Source organism: Phasianus colchicus, chromosome 7, assembly GCF_987193195.1.
Source record: "Phasianus colchicus chromosome 7, bPhaCol1.hap1.1, whole genome shotgun sequence".
NCBI lineage: Eukaryota > Metazoa > Chordata > Aves > Galliformes > Phasianidae > Phasianus > Phasianus colchicus.
In genome coordinates, this window is record NC_143442.1 from 16,860,436 (window position 1) to 16,884,406 (window position 23,971).

The window sequence follows — 23,971 nt, forward strand, 5'->3', positions numbered from 1 at the left end:
ATGTTTTTCCCAACACATAAGCTTCTCCACAAAAATTAGCAGGGTGAAACAGCAAGTAAGGACACATTGCCAAGTCTGGTTTTGTACCTATCTACAAAGAAGTATTCACACTTTCGATGGCTGTGAACGTCCTTTTCTATCTCTCTCTCTCTCTTTCTTAATTAGGATGAACAGAAAAATCCCTCTCTGTACTGAGTGTTTGTGTTGGGGGAGGGGGTGCTAAGAGCCAAAAGCACATTCCAAGACAATTCTGATCTCATTTACAGGGATGAAAATCTGGAATTAATCCATTGAGTTTAACAGACATGTTCTGGGCTTACACAGATGAGATCTCACATATATAAGTGAAATCAGTGTTTTCCCCTCTGACATTCATACGGCTCAAACCAGAAACATTTCCTGAATTAAAAAAAAAAGACAAAATCATCCACTCAGGAGTGTTAGCATAATTCCACTGAAGTCAGTGGAGCTATAGTAATTTACATTAGCTTATGATCCAGACCAAAGTATATAAAAGTTTTCAGAGCAGGCTTCTTTCATTTAAAACTGCATTATGTTAGGTGCACTGTTGATGCTCAGAATTAATGTGCAAGTTGTTAATCTCACTAGACCTGGATTTAAAATTAGACAATGCAATAATTAGTTTGGCACTATCATTCTGCTACCCAGAGGGTAATAATGTAGGTCATAAAATACCAGTGATCAGCACAACTTTCCATACAAAACAAAGAATCTATATTGGGAGGGAGGAGAATATGAAGGAGAAGCATTGAGAAATTGGTTGTTACCACAGACCAAACTGAGCCGTGAGGTACCGTGCTGCTGCACAGGATGCTATGTTGCATACATCTACTTCTGGTTTTTTGTTTCTCAACTCCCAGGTGTGCAGATGATTCTGTGGGGTATAACTGACTCAAAGATATCTACAAGCTTTCTTTCTGTACTATTTTTATTCTGGGTACTCATTATTCTTCATGTCTTTATTGTTAAAAACAATTCAGAAATTATTTTCCTTGTATTATTCTCTCCTCTTTTTTTTTTTTCTTTTCAATTTTGTTTAAAATATAAACATGATGCAGAGCAATCAGTTTACAAACATACAGAAGTGCAACACTACAGTATATGTATCTTGATTTGTTTTCTTGACAAATGACTACTGGCAACATCAATAATTCAAAGGGAGAAACAATGAAAATACAGAGGAATTACATTTGTATACTTCTTTCCATCCTGTCAGTTATTCTTGCTGGGCTTTTGTGAAAACATAAAGAAAATTAGGAAATCATCAAGTCTGAAAGACTGAATCAGTGAACACCTGCTCATGTTCCGTACTTCTAACTGGCCAGTATGCTTAAATATACATATTTTGGACATATCTCATACATACATCTCTCTAACAGTGAAACAATATAGTATTAGCCTTTATACAATCAGGCTGTGTTCGCGTAAGATACAGACTGGATGAAATGAAGATAAGATGAGAACATCTGTACAAGTGTGCATATGTCTAAAGTGTCTCTGTGCCTCTTGTGCACATACTGTTAGAAAGTGCACATTCGATGTTACAGATGCATATATTCATAAATCATTTAAAGTTGTGCTTTTCATGTGATGTGAGGCACGGATACAAACTTGCTAATGATAATTATAGAACTGATGCTGATTTAGTCATTTCAAGAAAGCCATGGAGGCATAATTAGTGTCTGAATGGCCTCAATATTGCATTATTAGGAGGCTAGGGTGAAACTTGAAATGAGAACATCAAGGCTGATAAAAGAAAAGAAAACATGAAATACATACATAATTCATTCAGAGATATTATAAAGGTTTATAACCAGAAACAATAATTTGCAGAAAGCATCTCATGTACTGGAGCCAACTGTAATAATTTGGTCAACCTGTTTAAGATCAAATAGTATTCTTAGCTATTCTCAGTGGTATCTTTCTAATAAAGTAGCAGCAAACAGACACTGTTTGCTTCTGGTCACTTTTAAAGAATGTTCAGTTTATCAGTGGGGACTTTAATCTCAAGCTTCATAGAGTACAAAAAGAACACTGATCCCACTGTTTTGTCCTTTAGGCCATGAGGCATGCACATTTTTACATTCATTTGTCACAAATAAAAATACATTTTGCCCTTTGAAAATATCAAATGCCAGCTTTTAAACAAAATAATTTTCCATCATATTTTTTTCCCTTTCTTTTAACATTTCCATCACATTTTTCTTCTCTTCCTTTTATCCCAGACTCATTCCAGACTCATTTCCTCCATCTGTTAATGCCTTTCCTCCATTTTAGCTACTCATGATAACTTCGCAGAGTTCCTTGTTTTGGACCCTGTCCACACTAGCAACTGTTTAAGGATCTGACATGGTAGTTGGAATGAATCAGAATTATTAAGAATCGTCTTTTTTTCTTCTGTATAGGTTACATACATAGACTCTCTTACAGAAACAAATTCATTTGTCATTTTTCCTTACGTATTTGAAAATAATACATACATTTTTTGCACTTCTTTGCAGTGATCTAAAGTTGCCACTATTAGGAATGTGTTCAATAGCCTCTGCTAATAATCAATGAATCAAGGGCCTGTGTCTAATTCCCAACAAAGAATGCACAGGACTTGTCTTTTCCGGATCTGAACAGCCAGTTATTGCATATGGTGAGAGCATCCTCTGCTCCCATGCTCTGCTCAACCTTTAGTTCAAGACACTATAACTCCTTCGTCCTCCCCAGATAGTTTATTTTTCCTTCAAATATATGAGTTTCTTTTTCCATTTTTGCTTTGATGGAGCCATGAACAAACAACAACATCTTCTCAATCAAAACTGTAGAAAGGTCTCAAATTCTGCTTTTGCTTGCCAGTATCTGAAAGAGCCCTGCTGGTTAAAAAGCTCATTAAAGGTTATGCAAGGAAGATATGCATATCCTGTATCCTCTCTCAAAATACAAAATGTTTTGATTAAGAAAAACAAAGTAAAAAATGGAATGCTACTAAAGGGCCTGTGGCTTTAATTTTAGTGAGAGACACGTATAGAAGTACTTTTCGGAAGTTCCGTGGTGACCAAGGTTTAAATACGTTATTTTCTTTCATTTGCAATTAAGTAAAATAGAAATATTAAAGTACTGTATCAGCTTGCAAAAACTAACTTTGGAGAAAAGTCATTGACAAGACAACATTCAGAAACCTGAAACTACTGGCATGGATCCCAAATGAGCAGGCAAGACTATTCCTTCTTTCCGACTCATCTTTTTACTTGGTGAATAGCATAGTTCATTTCATCACAGCTTCCTGTGCCTCATTGAGTTTGTTTTGAAAGTCTGAAGTTTATATAGGATAAAAGAATATTGCAGCCATGAGTGATAAGGATGATTAAGAAAGATCAGATTGTGGCAGATAGGACTTGATCCTGAAAAGAAAACAAGCTCCTTACTTCTCATTGACTTCAGCAGTTTTTATACATGCAGCAGTAGAGAGAACATGATATCTAATTCTCTTTTTATTTCATATACTTCATATTGGTATCTTGATTTTCGACAGGACAGCGATGCAACTGCAGGCCCCCTAGAAAATTCTGCCCAGTCTTATGGTTGAGCAAGACATCATATGTTATGGAATATCCTTTTGGCCAGTTTGAGTCACTGTCCTGGTTCTCTTCCCTCCCAGCTCTTTGTGCACCCAGCCTCTTTGCTGGCAGGGCAGCATGAGAAGCAGAAAAGTCCTTAATTTATGTCAGCACTGCTCAGCAACACCTAAAACATTACTGTGTTATTAACAGTATTTTCATCTTAAATCCAAACCACAGTTCCATACCAGCTACTAGGAAGAAAATAAACTCTGTCTCAGCCAAAATGAGAACTATTATTAATCTTTAAATTTAGAGGAGGCACAACCATGGGAGCAAATGCAAGAAAGGTCTAGGTATGTGACTGCATCTACAAATCAACTAGCTAAATAACTAGTTGGTTTTCTAGGGGTAAAGCCACTCAGTTTCATTTTCACAATTTTTAATATATTAATACTTACAACTATTTTCTATAACCTTGCCAACGTTTGTAGTAATTTTTGCAATCTAAAAAATCAACTACAATGATGCAACATGATTTAAAATATACATACTAGGTTGTATTTTAAATAAATTTAAAAAAGCTACACCCTAAAACTGGAGGTGAAAGTGAGTTCTTTTTCATAATCTTGGGCTTGATATTATTTTTGGACTGCAAAATTATTTTACTACTTCATTATCCACCATATCACAGGAAGCTGAACTGCCATTTGCAAGATCTGACCCAAGAAGATAGTCTGTGATGTAACCTGGCCAAATATAATTCCCACAGGTAAGACTGGAACCAGTGGGAACATGTGACGCAATGAAGACTTACCCTGTACAGAAGAGGATCATATCAGGGAAGATTTAAAGAAATTGTACATGCACAAGTCCATGTGACCTGATGGGATGTCCCCACAAGCGCTGAGGGAGCTGGTCAATGTCATTGTGAAGCCACTCTTGATTACCTTAGAAAGGTCATGGCAGTCAGGAGAGGTTCCTAAGGACAAAAGAAAGCAAATGTCGCTTACACAGGGAACTACAAGGCAGTCAGCCTCGCCTCACCTCAATCCCTAGGAAAATGATGGAGGAAATAATCCCAGAAGCCATTTACAGACATATGAAGAACAAGAAAGTGATTCAAAGTAAACAGAATGTATTTACAAAGGAGATGTCAAGCCTGACAAATCTGATAGCCTTCTACAATGAAATGACTAACTTGGTAGATGAACGTAAAGCAGTACATGTTGTTTATCTTGCCTTTAGAAGACTTTCAACATTGTCTGCTATAACATCCTCATTGACAAATTAATGAAGCACAGATTAGATAAGCGGACAATTAGGCAACTGGAAGACTGGGCTTGAAGAGTTGCAATGAGCTGCTCAAAGTCCAGCTGGATGCCAGTCACCAGCAGGCCACCCTAGGGCTCTCCCAGGTTTTTAAACAGGTCATTATTGATGGGTGATGGGGCAGAGTGCATCCTCATCAAGTCAACAGGAAATAAATACTGGGAGGAGTCACTGATGCAGCAGATGGTTGTACTGCCATTCAGAAGGATCTAAACAGGCTGGAAAAATGGGCCAAGAGGAACTTTATGTCGTTCAACAAAGGAAGATGCCAAGTTCTGCATCTCCATGCGTGAAGGACATGCTGGGGGCCAAATAGCTGGAAAGCAGCTCTGCAGAAATTGACTCTGAGATTGAAGAAACCACTTGAACACAGACCAGCAATGTGTCCTCCCAGCAAATTACACCAACAGCATCCCAGGCTGTGCTGGGAAGAGTAGTGCCAGTAGGCTGACCGAGGCTGTCCTTCACCTCTAATCTTCTCAATTTAGAGTGCTGAGTCCAGCTCTTGTCTCTTCAGTACAAGAAAGGTATGGCCTTACTGAAGCGAGTCCAGCAAAGGACCAAGAAGATAATTAAGAGACTGAAGAATATTTCATATTAAGAGATGGTGAGAGAGCTATGACTAATCAGTCTGGAGAAGGCTCAAGGGGATCTTAACTGTCTGTATAAATACCTGATAGGCATAAATAGAATCAACCCTATCCACAACAGGGGGCTTCAACTCTGCCCATTACAAGGAGTTTGAGCTCAGTGATCTTGAAGATCCCTTCCAATCCAAGCCATTCTATGATTCTATGATAAAGATAATGGAACTAGTTGTATTTCATGGAAGGAAAAGAGGCAGTGGGCACAAACTGAAATATAGGAAATTTCATTTAAATATAAAACCCTACTTTTTTTTTACTTCTAGGACAGTCAAACTGTGAGGAAGGTTGCCCAGTCTCCAGCCTCAGAGATACTGAAAATGCACCCTGACATGTGCTTAAGCGCTAGCTAACCCTTCCTTATGGCAAGTGGTTGAACAAGATAAACTCCAGAGATATCTTCCAGCTTTGGCCAGTCTGTAAGTTTGGCCAGAAAAATAACAAAATTTCCCTTATTAACCTTTAAGATTCATTCATTCCATTCAAAAATCAATTAAGACGCGATTGGCTGAGAATGGGTAAGGAATATCCAGATTTTTTAACTCCTTGACTTCAATGTAATTTTCTCTAAATTCATCAGCAGTCAGCAATACAGCAATACCATAATGCTACTGCCACTAATTACTATTTCTGTGTTATTATTATTATTGTTGTTGTTGTTGTCATCTTAATTACTGCTGAGATTCCATGCCTTGTCTTTTCAGCCTCACTAACTGGCTAAAACAAATGTTGTGTGTTCTGGGATAACAACTGTATTCATTTGTACATATTCTCTGTTTAATGCCAAAAGTTGTGATCTCAGGTAGTCTTAATGCATAGAGGCATAATGCAGTGGGTGTTGTCTCAAGGGGGTCTTATATGATAAGTTCTTTCACAGCACTGGCTCCAATTAGAAACCTTAGTGTGCTTGGCAACTATTTCCAGTTGAAACTGTGTTATTACCTTATGAGTGGCACAATGCCACTCTAGCAGATGGGCATCAGCATAGGCATGCCAGAGAACTAGTACGTGCATTGAGTTTGAGTATTAGGGCCCATACACCCATCTACTTTATAAGTGATTATAAATTTGCATCCTGGTTGAAGGGAGTGTGTAACTGCAACTCCATCTCAGTTTGGCATTAATTTTGACATTCTCAAAATACTTCTGATATTACTGAAGATGACAATTTTGTTTGTTTGTTTGCTTTCTTGGCAAATAAGGGCTGTGATTAGCAAGGGTACATGGGTGAGGGAGAATGTATTACAGCCTTCCATTCTCCCAGTATTCCCTTGGGGAAGCACAGAGGGATGTACACAAGTACAACTGCAGTCAGGGTGAATTTTCTTATTTAATATAATAGCTCAACTGAGTGTGGAAGGCAGATTCATGACCTTTCACGCTACAGAAGTGTGCATATACTGCAATTTCTTCTGAATAAGATTGCTAATGTTTCAAAGTGCTATAAGGGTCTTTACTTCTCCCTTGCAATTTTATTGACATTTTTCTCCTACTTTTCATTTGTGCTATAGTCTAAATTTTACACTAAATCATTTAAGTTTGCTCCAGAGAGGGTGCAGTGCTGCTTCTAGACACACTGTAATGATTGTGTATTCTTAAAAATCTTATTCCTGGTATAGAATAGGTAACAGAGCACTCAGCAAATGCACTGCAGTTAAATGCATTTGCCTGAGGGGATGAAATCAAAATACTTATTTGTATTAAGATGCAACTCCTATAACTATGGATAAAATAATGTAGATACAATTTTGCTTTGAAACACAACACATACTTTTTTTTTTGCCAATAATTTGTGTGTGGACAGAGGGAGGAAATTATGTACGTGCAGAAAATTTCATGTTTCCTCAAAGTGTATGCTCAGATTTCAGATCCAATTGTTAAGTTGCTGTATCTTGACAAAACTCAATTTATACTACCTTGCATCAAGAGCGTAGCCACTTCTTTGGATATTTCAGAGACTTTTTAAATTTTGTAAAATATTTGGTGTAAATACTTAGAATTCAGCTTATGTTTAACTCCATGAAGTCCAGATCTCAGTTTCAAAGGGTATTTAACCCAACATGTGCCTAGATATCCCTGTAAATTTGGCATTATTATGATTTAGGTATAAAAAAAGTGCAAAATATTGCATGAATATTGTAGTAGAAAAGTTGTTTTAAATAGACTTGACATAATATATCGGTTTACTGTCTCGTTTGATGTATTAGTTGTTTTTTTATCACTAAGCATGGAAAATCATAGGAAATCATAACAAGAAAAGAGATGTTGAGGTGCCCAGTTCAGTTGCACAGTGTTGACTTTGAGTTTTATGGTGTCAGCCTGCTTGTGAAACACAAATGAATTTTAGTAACTTGGGAGCTGCTTGCTCATTATGAGTAGTTTGTTTCTGTGACAGAGAACAAAGATGTTATCAGAAACTGTAAGACTAATTATTTATGCCCTGCACATACTTAAAAATGCCTTAGTGATTCAACAGTTCACTCTACCATCTTTGATATTTTCATCCTAGGAACAATGCGAACAACATTGACCATTTTACTGTAAAGTTGCTGTTAATGAATGAGCTACTCCAGAACAGATAATAACCACATAACATCAGGTCCTAGGTCATAGATATTTTTTGTATGAGCTTTGTATTTATCAATCTAAAATAAGGTGTGTGGAGTTTTATCTTATCGAATACAGAACCACAGTCCACTCACAGAAACTAGAGCCAATAAGAAGCATCCTGGCAGCTCAAGAGCAGAAAATTCCTGGAGGAACTTACAGTACAACTGTCTATGCTGACTGGGACCAGCTGAAGCTTATGAAATTACTGATGATGGCAGTAATGTAATACAGGATGAAACCCTGGTCACTCAGCTGAGACAGCAGGTATAGAAGCAGATGAGCTCCTATGAAGAAGGGTATTTCTCTTCATTAAAATTTAAAATGAATCTTAATTTGCTTTTGTACTTCCACAGAATAAAACTAAGATGTTGTTGGGAAAATTGTGATTAGGAGAGAAAATTATTTTCTATCTCTAGGCAGTTGTAATACCATAGTACCTCAATAAAGTTATGACTAAAAGAGACACACTTCTGTATTTTGCTACAAAAAATTATCTGAAATTCTCAGTCAGCTCTGCAACTCAATATCTCCTTCTTATGTTGACAATAAGAAATGGAACTAATCAAAAACCTAGTGGTATGAGTGTGTTAGTTGTAATAAAATACTCTATATTCTTCCATGAGTACTGATATATCTTTTAACAAGGACAACTGTACATGGGCCAATTATTTCATTCTAGGTTATACTGAAATCCACATTTCCTGCTCTTTCTCATCTATGAATTACAAAAAAGAGTCTTGGGATAGATCAGGTGAGAAGGGACCAGGAGATCTCATGAGTCCAAACCACTGCCTAAGGTAGGGTCAGCCATGAGATCAGTGCTTCAGCCAGTCTGGTCTTGAAAAGCCCTGAGGACGGAGACTGCACAGCCCCTCTGGACAACCTGTTCCAGTGTCTGGCTGTCCTCCTGGTCAAAAATTTCTCTTCACATCCTGTTTGACCATCTCAGTTCAGTTTATGGCTATAAAAGACTAAAAGATGCCTACAACATATCAGAAAAACAAATCAAGATACATTTTGTTTGTAGACCTGGCTTTCTGTAACGGATTTGTTTGTTAGGATTTAAGGATTTGCATAACATGCACCTGAGTATGTTATAACAGTACTCATAATATACAAGCTAATCTATAATTTCAATTATTGCTTGCAGACACAATTCAAGCTTTTTTTATTTTACTTCAAGGAAAAAGATATTGACTGTCTCCAAGGAGTCCCACATGTTCCCATCAGAGAACCAATGCAGTCAGAACAGCATGGTTGACAGACAGATGTCCATGACTGGGATAGTATGGGGCACAGATTCATTGGTGGAGATGTGTATGGGAAACTTGCACATCATCTGCCTGCATTACACATTTTTTTAAGTCCTATTTAGCCTTTGCTTTTAAAGCACCATGTTTGCTCAGAAATAAGGCTTTGAAAAACAGACATCAACTAATTCACTGCTTGCCAGTCCCTGGCAATTACTGGTGATAACTCAGGAAAAAGCAAGGTATATATATATGTATATATAAAGGTAAGGTGAAGAAGGAAAGCTAGAAGTTAGATTATTTCATTCAGTTCTCAGGCAAACTACTAGCATAAAGGTTTGAGAAATTGTCCAGTTTCTTAGCTGCCATTTTTATGCAATTTTTTAAAAAACCCTTTAATATATTCAATAGCTCAATTTTTACATATATAAGAAAACCAACTTCAAGTATAACTCTGGGAAGCACAAAAAAAGAAAAAAAAAAAAAATTAAAAACCATGATTGACTTTGTCCTGATCAATACATGGTGGACAAACACAGTTTCAATATCAGTATTTCCCTGGAGCCAATACCTCATCAAATCATAACTTCATCATTTGCACTTGAAGCGACTTTGTGACAAGTACAAGCTGTGACAGCCAACTGGATGCAATGCAGAGGCACAAGAAAGCTGCTGTAGGAACACTAGAACAGGATAAGAAGATTAAGTCCTAATTTTTCTAACATAATGAAAAGCAGAAGGTATTAAAGAAATGTTTAGAAGCACCAGAAAATATTGTCTTACTGACTATTGAAAAGAAAAAATCAAATGGAATATTATTGTGGATGTATATGAAGCACAAGAGCCTTTAAGACAGCCAGGACAACAAATCACAAAGAAAGACATTAGAAGAAAAGTCCAAGCTGAGAAAGGTGTTTAAAATTAAAAGGAGGATGATGAGGAACTACTAATCCATATCTGGAACATGTAGGAAGACTGACCAGAAGTTTTACAATGCTCACTGCAGTGAAGGGGTGGGCACATAGACACTCTCACTGCAGGAGTCCATGTGCCTTGTGCTGGAGGAATGGAGAGGCCACCAACTGATGGAGAATGCCCAGAATCTCTCCACTTTTTGTGCTGATTAACTTGATTGCTCTAAAATGATAACATCTTTTTTTTTTTTTTCCCCCAGCAAGTTTACTACGATGACATAACAAGACACTCAAACCACTTAAATCTTTATAAATTTTGTTTTAAGCTATGGTAAGGAATTTCCTTTTGATCCCAGGCTATGGATCTAAAGGATATCACAAAGCAAATTATTTTTAGTTAACCACTATCTTTTGAGACATCTGATCGTGATGTTTTGCTGAGATATCTGCAGTTACCAGCAGCACAGAACACCCCTTGAGTGTCTCCATTCCTTCTTTTCTGTGAAAACTCAGAAGATAATGATTAGTCATTGCTCCCCTGCACAGAGAAGATACCACAGGGACCGATGTTGTTACTCCTCTTGCTGGTAAGAAAGCTAGTGTCTTAGAAAGGAGGCATGGTTAGCAACATATTCACCTGAGAAATCACTTCTCTTCTAGTGTCAAACTGCCAGCTTTGGATCAGAGGCTGTGCTGGAGCTTGTTGAGTATGAAAGAATGGCTTAGCCAGCAGGGTTTTTTATGTAAGAGGAATTTGGCTTGGGAATAAAGTCTGCCAGGTCCATCAAATCCCTGTTTCCCTTGGGAATAGAAATGGGCTCTGAAATGAAGAGGCTTCATTGTTTTCTCTGGAGGGGTTTCTTACCACGTTTCAGGAATTTATTTTCTACTCTCTGAAGATTATTACATATATTTGGAGAAGTTAAACTGTGTCAGGTAACTGAAATCTTCAGGAGAGCATGTATCTGTATTTTATGAATTAAAAAATCAACCTGTACCTATTTATTGAAAAAAAACAAAGGGCTCATTTTTGTGTACAATATGTAATGTTGGCCTATATTTTAATTACATGAATTGTGCAGAAGTTGGTTATTAAGCAGAATGATGATAATTCAGTTTGAGTCTGGGATCACAGGCACACATAAAATTGGCTCACCGTGTTGCTAATAGATGTGTGAAAAAAAATTTTTAGATATATATATTAAGTTTGGAGTTTTTAGATAAATGTGAATGATTCCAGACTAACAGCACCATCAATTACAGAAGTTTATACATTGCACAGAAAGAAATGGTTTACCTCATGAGGAAGGAAGCTGGGAAGTAAGCATATGTACTGTTTCTCCCCCCCCCCCCCCCCCCTTTTTTTTTTTTGTGAGAGGAATATGTAAATTGTTGAATTGATGCCTTTTTTTTTAACTTTCTGCTTTGAAGCCCCTTCCAGAGCAGCAGAACTTCTCGTGCTCCTAAGTCTCCTAAGGTGGAGACATTAACCTGGTTCAGTGTTTGTAGTCAGGAACGTGCAACTCACATCCACAATCAAGTCCATATAATAAACAACTTGAAATCTTTCAGTTAGTCCCTGAAAAAAAACAGCACTCTGAGGAGCCACTGCCTTCTGTTGTTCACTACAAACTTGCAAGAGGAGACAGGGAGAAGACAGCCATGAGGAACACTGGGCCACAGTGCTGCTCTGCCCTTCAGATGTAGTCTGACTTCCTGAGGTTCACTTCAGAAGGTTCTGGAATGCTCCAGTACAACAGGAACTTTTTTTTTTTTTTTTCCCCATGCATCTGAGTCATTGCTTATGTCTTCTGGGTCCTAGTTAATATTTAACAAGTCTTTGCGAGGGGACCAGTATTATTTGTTTTTTGTTGAAAATGAATTCCACAGTGCTCCACTGCCAGAATATTATTTCTCTGTTTGTGCTTGTTTTCACGTTCCAGTTTCTCTTTGCATTGCAGTTGAAGAAATGACGTTAAACTCCATGGACTTCTGTGGTCTAATTCTTAAAATAGACTATCCTAAGATGTAAAAAATGAAGTTTTCCCCTCAATGAAGGCTGGAGAGGGATGTTCTAGTGATATCCCTCTCTCTCTATCCATGCTGAAGAGTAAATCTTCACATTTTATAGAGATTGTATTGTGAAGTCCCACAACTTTCCCAACTAAGAAACAGAATTATTATCATCTTTTTAATATAAACATTCATCTGAAACAATGAAAACTAAAAGTTATAATGTGCTTCTGCATGAGAAAATAATGGAACTCTATGGAATTGCACTAGCAACGCTATAGAAGTAAAAAATAAAATAAAATAGGATAATTTTTCTTGCTAAGTCCTACTTCTCTAGAGCAATGTGTACAATAACAAACAAACAAGCAAATTCACTAGCAGAAGCAGGAAGTCATTCCGGGTCATGGACCAAACTGCAGTCATCACTATTTTAAGCCTTCAAAGAAAATACCTCATCCATACATTCATAACACCAAATTACCATTCATATAATCCCACTCTTTTTCTTTTTTTTTTTAATTGTATTGAGCTCTGCATGGAAATGAAATTCCTCTGCTCTTGTGTGATGGACCATGTCTCTGTTGAGTGTACAGCATTTTGTATTGTCTGATGTGCATTCACTGCTGGCATGACAGAACTGGACCACTCTTCCTCCATTTTCAATTGCATTATTTCATAGCTGTGTGACTTTCAGCCTTCATTCAGAAGAGTTCATTATGTTTATCTGTTATCTATTTGAGAACAGCAGCTAGCCAAGCTTGAATGAGAAAGGAAAGGTAATTATTTAACATAAAGATATATAATCTGTTACTGGCATTCATTCACCAAAAAGGTCTGATTTTTGTGAATATACCAAAGCAGAACACAGTAGAAATTCCTCTTTGTTCCAGTATTCTCTTCCCCCTGAAAATAAGGTAATTTCTGCATCAGCTAGGAACAGTTGTCACAGGACTTATTATTTGCTAAAATATATAATGATAATTTTACTAGTTACAAGTACATCTCTTGGTATTGCTTTAGATGTGAGTATCTAGCCAGGCACAAGGTCATGTAAGTTATTTCAATTAGGACAAGAAACTAGTGAGGGAAGCACACATCTCTGATGTTAAGATGTTTGTATACAAGGAAGCAGAAAATCTTGCCTCTTTTTTGAAGTGAAGTGCCACATGTTTAGAATGAAGTGGGAGCAGCATGAGGGCAATGTTTTGCACGTGAGGAAGGAGTGAAAGTGTGTCTTAGTTCAGCTCCCCTTTCTAAAAACAAAGTAATGGACAGCTTGAAAACTAAAAATTGGAAGATCTTATTTCCTCCTATAAAAATATTAAAAGGGAAAGAGAAAGCTGAACCTTTAATCTGAAGCTTTTGTATATCTTTGTTCTTGCCAATCCTTGGGAATTTGGTGTTTCTTCCAAAAAAAAAAAAAAGCCTCTAAAAATTTAAGAGAATTTTCCCATGAGCTGTTTTGAATATATATATATATTATACATATATATATAACATTTTTTCTTGTGGAGCTTTCTGCAGACTTTAAATACAAATATGTAGTAAAAAATACATTCAAAACTACCTTTTAGATATGAACAATCCTTTGTCTCTTAAGTGCCCCATTTCAGAGAGGCCCTGTATGGGAAGCAGACCTTCACTGGTGCACAGTTCCAGTTGGACCCCAGCACAGAAGTCAAACTGGGAACCACACATGTCAATACCGTGTGTATTTCCTAACTGACAGCACTTAGTTGAGGCAAAGAGGAAATATGAAAAAAAATCTCTTGTTCTTGTCAGCTGCTGTTGAAAGAAAAAAAAAAAAAAAAAAAAAAAAAAAAAAAAGACTTCCATAGCAGCATTGTAAAGTAAAATTTGGCACTCCTGCCCACACTAAGGTCCCCCTTTACAGAAACTGAACTGTGGTATCGATCAGACACCTCACACTAGTGAAAAAATTATGCTTCACTTCTCTATATTGTGACTTCAGACAAAATCTGACAATGGAAAGCCCAACAACCGATGAGAAGCATGTGATTCCTGGTGGTTTGTTTAGTTTGCCTGGCTCTGGTACGCTGCTGCTATGAATATAGTTGCTATGGAAGGAATGCTTTAGTGCTGTCTTTCTTCCAAAGGGGTCATGATTTTGCAACATTTCAAATAACACTGATGGCTTAATGTCTGCAAACAGTACAACATTTAACATTTACTATGCATGGTGAGGACCAGAGCTCATAATTTATTATCCAGAAATTACATAAAAGTATATTTAGGATAAAACGTGAGAATATGCTTAAATATTCATGAAAATAAACAATACATAATAAATTTACTTATGCAACGTCAGTAGGTAATAAGAAAGTAATCAAAGGCATATTTAGAGCTCTAACAAATGAAATGGAATTTCAGTATTTGAAAGTGGTATTCTGAATTAGGCTGACTCTATTGTTCTCCAAAAGCAATGAAAATATTTTCGCTTTCTATCCATCAGAACATCACTAAACTGCACCGAGCTGTTTTCCTCTCTCAAACTCAAACAAAATAAGCCTCCAGAGCAGGAGCTTTCCATATCATTTCTCACTGAGTTTCTTAATGCAGTATTTGCCATAAGCAATGGTTTGAAAATTAAGGCAATTGTGAACCAACTGTTTATGAAAATGTGATTGAGTGAAGACAATGATAAAACTGAAAGCATTCAGATCATCTCTACTACTTATATGCCTCAACCCCTTAATTAGTATCTTACTGGCTCTCAAATTACAGTCTCCAAAAGAGGACTGGTGTGGGATGGATGTTCCCTAATGGCTCAGGGACACCTTAATCCTAAGAAAAAACACAGTGTGACAGAGAGACCAGAGGCAGTGTAAGACACTGCTGGAAGAAGGATTGATGGCTACATTATGCCTCATTTATGGTGGGTGGACACAGCTGTTTAGAATACACTGTCCAAACCAATGATAGGAGGTCAGTGTGCAGCCAGTCCTCTTGTAAACAACATTTCAATTTATTAAATTCCTTTCTAACTGAATGCCAAAAGTGAGTCCTTGTTCCAAGTTCTTTGAATGAAATGGCATGACTCATTCAGAGGCTAGCAATATCTCACTGGCAACAAGAAAAATCCATTGAGTTCAATATTTTATCATTTGCCTCATGCTTTATACCTGTTGGTCCTCAAAAACTATGGCTGTTTTTTTTTTCCTGATAACCTTCTGTTGGTTACAAAAAGGAGTTTAATTTCACTTAGTGCCTCTTAAGAGCGTTTTATATTTTCAGAGCAATAAGTAAGACGAAGTCTTGTAAACTGTCTGCTTAAAACCAAGAGAGACAAAGAATTAACTCTTTGCAACAGATAAACTTGGAATTTTACAATTAGTGTTTGAAAATGAGCCAAGAAGGTCACATTCCTCTTGTAGTAATTTCTCAGGCTGGAGTATAAAGCATCATACACAAGCAATTTGATCAGCATAGCCCTGGCAAATGCTCCCAGTTCTCTTAAAATTCATCCTTTTGTGTCTTAATCTGCAGCAAAAAGGGCAGTCTGTCCTGCTGGTACACATACTTTCCATGATTTTTAAAAAGAACTTTTTCACAGCTGACTTGAGGCTTGCATTTCACATGCCAGCAATATCCTCACTCAGTGTGTGAGTGGGGTATCAATACGTACGCGATACCGGATGTCACTTAGTAATATATCACGGTGCAAAAGAAGATTAATGACATCATCCAGGTAAGGGACAGGATTTGCCTAATATGAGAAATGCAATCATTTAAAAACACAGAAAGAAGAAGAGTGATGATGGAATCTGGGCAGGAGGCATGTAAAGGACGAGAAGCCCATTACAGATGTCCCTATTTAGGAATATCTGGCACTGATTTGTACTTCTAACTGTAGGGGAGAAAAACAGTAGCAGAAAACTGGTGACTTGGCAGGCACATGCTGCAGACTATGACTGATGTCTTTCTCTTCATCATCAAACAAAATGCAGAACAGTCTTGTGTTTTATTGATCACATCATAAACAAATTAGAGGCAATAATGTAATAACTGACAGTTTGTCCCACAGTAGGACATATGCTTACAATTATTAGTTTATTTTTATTACCATATAACCTAGGAGTGTTAGTCACAGAGCAGGATTTCATTGTGATGGAGGTTACACAAACACGGAAGAAAAAGATGTTCCCTGATTGAATGCCCTTCAATCTAAGGACTAAATAAAAGGCAATGGAAGGATACAGTCCTGAGGAGAATTGTGACATGACAGTATTTATCAGCACCAGTATCAGTTGATTTAGTGACCCACAGATCTACTTTTTGCAGGTTTCTTTGCAAAAGAACATTTCAAAGTGCATTTTTAAAGTTTTAAAGACAGCTTTGCAAATGTCTGTGGGATTTCCTTCTCACAACGAGAGCATAAAAACGATGTATTTGAAAACATAGCAAGTATACACTGGATCCTGAGTGTAGAGGAATTTTTTACAACACAGAGACAAGGTGTATCTGAGCCTCAATGTTGTGCAAACTGGAGTAGTTCAGATTGGAAGAACAAGAAAGAACGAAGAAATGCTACAGATGTAATTGGGAGTATAGATAGATCAACACTGTGATTATTTCTATTGTTATTATGATATTAAATAACTTCCGATTCACATTTCTTAAACAGTATCTAAGTAGCAATCTCCCCATGCTTATATTTTATATAAATGTTTGCTGTACTATGCCACCACAACAGCATGAAACCAAAAGACAATTATTGTCCAAAGAAAGTAGATCAGCTACCCAGAAACAAAGAAACAAAATTAAGGGATGCCACATAAGTTTAGCACATGGAATGGTATCACATCACTCAACTCAGAACTTTTCAATATAAATGCATACTTGCAAATAAAGAGCCTCCAAAAACTCATGTAATATTCAGTTTCACCTAAGCTGCTGCTGATATTAAATACTTTATTAAAAAGTGGGGAGGGCAGAGAGAGGGATGAAGAATACCGTAAACTAATAACAGATTGTGAAACAGATTTTCTAGCACTCTAAAAAGAAATCCACCTTCACTTTATCAACAAAGCCTACTTTGGGATGGCACTTTGCTTATAGAATTCAGTCACTATTTATAATACACATCAGCTGAAATGCAAAATCACAGAGGACAATAAAGCCCATAGAAGTCACAGTGTGTATACAGCTATGCAGTGTTCAGCTGAAGAATTTTCTTTCTCTCTCATACACATACATTTTGCCTGCAACTGTATCTAGAATAAGTACATTTTACGGGGCTATTTGACTCACAACTTAGCCAGACTACACTACCTGATAACACTTATTTTCTTGGAAAGCATGTTTTCTGGGCACTGAAGAGCACAATTTTGCTGAGTGCAGGGCCCAGTATTGGGGAAAAAAAATCAAAATTTGCCACTTATTAAACTAAATGTCCTTGATGCTTTGTGCAGACAAAAATACTCTCCCCTTGACCCCCCAAGTCCATTAACTTTAGGAGAGTAGTTCTGCAGTTGCTAGTCTCCTATGGTGCCCTTTTCGCAGCTACATGATAAGCTCTCAATATACAGAGAGTTGTTCTTTGTAGCATAATGTAGGATATATGGTAGCTTCTTACTTTCCTCCCCCTCTGGGATTGCCAGGATTTGTATACTGTGAGTCCTCCTTATCTATTTTTCTATGAGTTCCACATAGAATTTAAGAATTTATGAATTTATTATCTTCCCTGGGCTTTGTCAATAGATAAGAATTGCACTTTAACTTCCTTCACCATTTTTTTTTATTGTCAAGACAGTTTGAGTTACTTGTTGCTCCAGGCTGTCTGTTAATTTGCTCATTCTTCCAGTATTGGCATGCTTTACTTATCCATGGGCATAAAGCATACAGTGTTCCTGGTAATGGGAAGCTTCTTAATTTAATCTGTAGAGAGTCTGATTTAAGGCAGGCAACAGAGTCATGGCTTTACAAAAAATATTGTCACACCGTCTGTCTGGCTCAACAACTTAAAAGGCTTTCAAATTCTTGTCCCAGTCTGTTCTAGTATTAATGCAGTCACCAATACAGATTTCTGGGAGATGCTCACTTAATAATTTACTAATAAACAGTAAATTCATAAAAGCTTTATTAAGAGGTACTATTATTATTTTCATGAGCAACAATCTAGAATGAATAGATTCAATATTATTGTGAAGAAGCCACTTCCCCTTATTTTTGCCTTAACAATTCTGCTTTAGATTTGGGATGCTCATCTTTTCAAACTTCTCTCTCAATTCCTTCATTTATCTTCTCCCTTTAGACTCTTCCCTTTTTTTTTTTTTTTTTTTTTCTGATTACTTCTCATTTCTAGTCAAAATGGAGAATATGTGACGTAGAGAATATTCTACTGTTTGACATCAATTTGTGTGCAAGTACTTGTCTACAGTTTCAAAACTTCTCAAGTTAGGACATATCTAACCAAAATTTAACCATCTCACCCAAGGAAAGCCACTTTAAAATGCTCCTTTGACTAATCTCTACAAACCATTTTCCAAATGTTCCTTGAATATGACGGTTGGATTGAATTTAAAATGTCAACAGATTTCAGGTAAATGAAGTTTAAAAAAAAAAAAAAAAGCTTATTCTAGTAAATATGGACTTGGTTGAACTGAAATTGATTGAGAAATTGGAACTATGTTTGTGAAAAATGAGCCTCAAAGTGGGTTCTTCTCAGGAAATTCTGCATTAGTGGGCTTACAGCAGTGCGGGGATCTTGGCAGCAGGGCTGAATGAATGATGAATGATGGGACTCTGCCACAGCAACAACACTCACTTGTGTCGGTCACTGATCCCCTTCTCTCCCCTTCCCTTCCTCCCTCTAAATCCCAAGGGCAGGGCAGCTGTTGTAGTTCTTGTGCTCCTGCATAGAGCTGCTGCTAAAGCAGCCTTCACTGCGCCGTGGAAGCCAGGATGGACCTCAGTGTAATTCTGGCTCTTTGTTGATATCTTATTATTCTCACAAATACATTTCCCAGTTTACTTGAAAATTTACATAACTGTGAAGAGCACAAATGTCTTGCATGTGTGAGCAGGGAATATGATACCCTTGGGTAAACCTGTCAGCGAAATACGTTTTTTGTAAAAAACAAACAAACAAAAAAAAAAAACAAAAAAAACCCATTACAGTTGTGTGATATGTGATTACATGATAGAGTTGTTCCCTGTTAATGAGGAAGTAGGCATGGCCTAGAACAGCTATAAGAAGCAGATAAAGTACTGGACTCCCACATACAGCAGGCAGGCTGCATTCCCTTTGCACATCAAGACTGACCAGATAAACATATGGCTATACACAGTCAAAGAACACACAATGGCCCACCCGTAGCCGATGCCAGATGACTTACTTAAAAGACTATCTGTCCCACAGCAAACTCTTTTTTCCAACTGAGAGGCTTTAGGGTACAGCAATAATTGGTGTTCTCTACCATCTTGACAGGCCCAGCCTATAGAAACAGCTGGGTTTACATGGTGGCCTGCATGCCAGCAAAGACCTGGCCCAGGAGAGGACAGGAGAGCCTCCTTAATTCTGTTAGGGTGAGGAGATGTCAGCTCTTCCCCCCCAGGATTACTTACATCTTCCGAAAAAGACCATACAAATCTTTTAGAAGGGAAACAAGATAAAACGTGAAATGCAGGTCCACAATGCTGTACTATGCCTTGCTGTTCTGGGAACTGGGGTACCTGTCCCCTTGTGCTTTGTAGACGAGATGTCTGCACCAGCACAAACTGACAGCAATCAAACAGTGAGAGCGGTAGCTGTGAAATTTCCTTTCTGATACTTTGCAATACTCCATGTCTGACTAGATCTTGCTTTTAACATAGTTGTGATGCTGCAGCCCCACCTTGTCCCTTTGGCAGCTCATACCTAATGAGTTCTTATTATATCTCAGTGTACAGAAGTACCCTGCTCAGACATTGTATTGCTAAATTCTCTGGGCTTTCAGACAACCTGTGATGAAAGCTAATTCAAGGAAGGAGAGTTATTTTAATGTTTGGAATCCCATATTTAACTGCATTTTTACTACATATTATCACTCATCTAAGACTGAGTTCGCTGTGAACTCAACAAAAGAGGAAAATAGGCAGAAGAGAAAAAAGGAAGAAGCAGGGTTCCTCCTGCTCCACACATGGTAGCAGGAGGCTTCAGTCAGGCTGAAAAGACAACGGCCTCAAGGAGAAGACGCGGCTGACTACCAAAGGCTGCTGTATACACAGCACAGACTTTGTACCCTTGTTTCAGCTGACAAGTGGAGTGGATGCTCACAAAGACTGGCAGTTCACAAGAGGTAAAAAGAGTGCATACTAGAAGATCAAATGCTTGACAGCCGCTCATACTGCTAGGCCTCAGCCCAGCACGCACAACCCAGCTGATGACTGCTGGCTACAGACATAGATGGCTTCTGTCTCCTAAAAACATACATGACTAAATGCAAACAAATGAAAGGGATATTTGGTTCAAGTACCTGAGGTAACAAGCTCCTGCCCCAGACAGAAGCAGAATGGATTTGATGTGCAGGGAATGGATGGTGACAGCTGTGACACTCGAATGGTGGCTCTCTGAGCCACATCACCCACTCAGCCAGGCCCTGCACAGCACAGCATGCATTGGCTTTCCTCTTTGTCTCAGGCTGTCACTTTAGGTTTCATTTCACTGCAGTTGCGAAGCTATTTGTAGCAGAGGAAAAAGGAAAGAAAAGGAAGTCAGCATGACAGTCTAAGTCCAGTAAGCAAAGCAAATTAAAGGAGGTTTGATTTCTAAAACACCTTCTCCACTTTCTTCTTCAGAAAGCATTAAAAAGAAAAAAAGACCTGTAACTTTCAAGCCATTTGAAACGGGCTCTCTTACAGATGTAAGACCTATAGCAGGGTCTACTCTGATTTTTTTCTAACATAAAGGGGACAGACACCTCCAAAGAGAGTGGGGAGATTATGCCAGCTGCTGTCCCACTTGCTTAGAGTCTTCTTCCATTAACTCAAAGGCCAGAGGTGAAACCGTGTCTTCCCTAAGTCAGGATGCAGCTGGGGACTCTGCTTTGCCCACACACAAAAACTCAACTTATCTTCATCCTTCCCTAGACCAAAAGTTAGCTGTCCTCAGCAGTAATTAAAGTAGTACCATCTGTAGCAGTACAAACTACCACAGCCAGTCTTGTAGTGCCCAGGGTTATTCAGCTTCCAGAAAGAGCTGGAGCCCAGCGATGCTGCGGCTGTGTCACAGACTTCACACAGTGTGGAGCAGGGGCAGCAGCAGGAACACAGGAGCTGACCACACACGTGTATTTCCTAACCTTTGAGGTAAAGCTGCTCCATCAGTGTCAACCAACCACTTTGAAGAAGCATACACGAGGCAGAGAAAGCAGTCAAATACATTTGAAAATGGGAATACTCAGCAGAGTAGACCAAAAGCGGAGAAAATCGGCATCAGCACCATACTTAAATACTCTCAAAGACTTGCATGAATTTTACACAGCAGTGCTAGCATCTATGCATTATCAAGTTAGGAGCAAAATCTTCTCTCCTATTTTTTTACATACATATTTCTACTGCTTCTTCTTGGCATTATCCCCAGTGCCTGGTAAAATTCGCTTCTTCAGTGGAATTCAAACAATCTCCTGATACGACAAGAAGCAAGAAGCAGTTTTTCAGTTGATACTCCTTGACTAAGCCTAGTATCCTCCTCTGCATGTGCACATCTTTGTACCCACATCTTTAGAGTTTACGTTTCTCAAGAATATGTACAGCTTTCCTCACGTAATTCAAATAGATAATAGGCTTGTCTGCACTGTCACTATTTTATGCATACTGCATGACAACATATCTGAAATAGTACAGAGCAAATAAACACATGCCTGCTACATCAACAGCTAGCAAACTGGCTACTTTTGAAGGAAATGGGTTACAAACTGGATAAATACCCTTGTATCCTCCTATGAATATTAAATGTGACGTTTTCCTGTTCAGCTTTCTATTGCTGCTTAACCTGAAAGAACTGAGTTCAATCAAAGGAAGCTGCAAAGGTTTTGTTAAAGAAGTGGGAAGGAAAGATGAAAGAATGGCCCAGATAAGGAACATCCCTCAAAACACTGGCACAGGGACTCCTTGTGTTTAAGTCTGAGAAGAGGAAGATCAGAAAACACTGATCTGTTAGAAGATAGGTTCTATGGACAGGAAGGGATCTGGGGCAAAGTAAGAAAGGCTGCCCAGAGTGAGAAAAAGCTGTCAGTCTGGAAAATTCAGTAGCATCACAACAGCTCTGCAGAGCAAAGCAAGCTGTTCCTCCTGGCTCAAGCATGAAGAGTTTGGAGGTGCTGAATGAACCGTGGGTAAACAGGGAAATGAAAGTGTGTATTATGGGTTTAGATCCCCTGCTTTTTATTTTGGTATTATGAAAAGTTGCCTGGGGGTTGATTTAATGAGTCCCAGGCTTCAACATATAAAAGAGGGTCCATGCTCAGACCTGCAAGAGTAGTCACTGCTTGGTATGCACAGGACTTCAGCATAGGGCCTGACATGGGAGCTGGTGAGTTATGGAATTCTACTCACGGAGAAGTAGTGACATTCCAAACCATGTTTCTGGAAAATAAAAGAAGCACTGTTCTCAGTTTTTTGTGAGGAAAACCATCAAACAAACAAAAAATTGCATTTATCTACAAAACATTCTGAACACCGAGGATGGATGCACTGTTGGTATTTCATCTGCTGATACTGCATTAACTTTTTCATATACATTCTCAGTGATACCCACCAACTTTGATCAGAGCAGCAGCTTTCACACAGTCACAAGTAATTATTATATAGGAAAGGACAAAATAATGGTAGGAAAATACAGACAGTATCATTAAAAGAATAAATCTAAAATCTTTTCTTCTATACTGCAGCTACTAGGCTGCTCAATTAGAAGCTGTGTCAGATTGCTTAGCATTGATTGCAAATAGCTTGTCAATTTCACTGATATGAAATGCTAAAGCAAATGCCATTCACCAGTGGTGCAATAGGCAAACTGGTCTGATAGCAGCCAGGTGAGCACTCTCTTGCCCTTAAACAGAGTCAACATCTGAGCAAATCCAAGGAAGCAGAGTTCAGCAAAGTACATACAAATTCTCAGGTGTTTGCTTGATTTAATCTTTGTGCCTTCTTTATTTATGGTATACACACACATGCTTGTGGCCACATTCTTATTCAAGCAAATGTAAGCCCAATGTGAAAGGACCTTGGTGAATGTAAATGGGATGCATCTTCTCACTACTGAGTAAATGTTTAAGGGATGTTTATTAGGACAAAACCTGTACAGATGAGGATTTGTACAAAAAGATTCATTCTCCTATTTTAATAAAAATGAAGACGAAAAATCTTGGCATGAATTTGGTAACCAGTTATGCTGTACAAATAGATTCAGACACTGTCTATGGTCTCAAAGAGTAGTTTATGATCAATGAAGGGTTTTATGACGAATCAGACCAACACAGTTTATGAAATATTTTTATAAGCTTGTTGAAAATTCCTTCTAATTTATAAAACAAACAAACAAACAAACAGTCAAATCATTTCACAAACACAAACTTGATAAACAGTACTTTGCCCTCACCTGAACACTTTGGCCAACTCTGCACTCACAGCACAATGCATCT

General features: G+C 37.9%; 1 long non-coding RNA gene across 3 annotated transcripts in view; it reads right to left on the reverse strand.

The window, feature by feature from the left end:
• Positions 1 to 3,202: 3,202 nt before the first annotated feature.
• The window catches only part of LOC116232912 (uncharacterized), a 266,674-nt gene continuing 245,905 nt past the window's right edge, over positions 3,203 to 23,971 (reverse strand). Inside the window, exons 5-6 of one of the 3 annotated variants that reach the window (XR_016468020.1) lie at positions 4,384 to 4,548; positions 3,203 to 3,410 (exon numbers count right to left, since the gene is read on the reverse strand). This is a non-coding gene — a long non-coding RNA (uncharacterized LOC116232912). Of the gene's footprint in view, positions 3,411 to 4,383; positions 4,549 to 12,732; positions 13,233 to 23,971 lie in introns of those variants that run through there. The other 2 variants (XR_016468019.1, XR_016468018.1) reach the window with 2 other exon arrangements.